Source organism: Sinocyclocheilus grahami, unplaced genomic scaffold (assembly GCF_001515645.1).
Source record: "Sinocyclocheilus grahami isolate Dianchi unplaced genomic scaffold, SAMN03320097.WGS_v1.1 scaffold2285.1, whole genome shotgun sequence".
Classification (NCBI taxonomy): domain Eukaryota; kingdom Metazoa; phylum Chordata; class Actinopteri; order Cypriniformes; family Cyprinidae; genus Sinocyclocheilus; species Sinocyclocheilus grahami.
This window is the reverse complement of record NW_015507464.1, coordinates 28,972-29,519: the sequence shown is the minus strand read 5'-3', so window position 1 is coordinate 29,519 and position 548 is coordinate 28,972. Positions and strand designations below refer to the sequence as shown.

Here is a 548-nt window from a genome sequence, read left to right as displayed (position 1 = left end):
CTATTAAAAAGCCTGGGGAAGATCCAACTAATCCTCTGAGTTATCGGCGATAGCTTTAACTTCTCATTTCTGTAAGGTCGTGGAGAGAATGCACTGGATCAAAGTGTGTTTAGCTGGGGAAGAGGGACTTTGCATTCAGTGGCATCTTTAGAAGATCAGCTCTGCATCTCGCTCTTGTATGTGCGCGCTGCTGTCGATTTAAATAATAAAAGTCCGGCAGCGGAAGTGATGTGGGTTCAGGAGCAGGGGCGCTTCCGCTCAGTGCAGGAGGATGGCTAGCGCTTTTGGACGCGTTTGTTGATACACGTGAATATTAGACCTCTGTTTAAGCGACTGAGGTGAGTTTGACTTCTTCTCCCGCTGCATTCATATCCATATCTACGCGTGTGTTCCGTGTGTGTATGAAGCGCTGAGCCACACAGTCACAGAGGACCGTTTGATATCATGATTAGCCGTGTTTACATCGCTTACTGTGCAGCATCTTCATGAGGTGTGTGTGTGTGTGTCTCTGTGTGTGTGTGTGTGTGTGTGTGTCTGTGTGTGTGTGT

General features: G+C 47.8%; 1 protein-coding gene across 1 annotated transcript in view; it reads left to right on the top strand.

Moving 5' to 3' along the window:
• The first annotated feature begins 211 nt into the window (after nt 1–211).
• The window catches only part of LOC107574610 (WW domain-binding protein 11), a 17,988-nt gene continuing 17,651 nt past the window's right edge, over nt 212–548 (top strand). The window contains exon 1 of the mRNA XM_016261052.1: nt 212–338. The gene's annotated coding sequence lies outside the window, so the exon portion shown is untranslated. The remainder of the gene's footprint in view (nt 339–548) is intronic.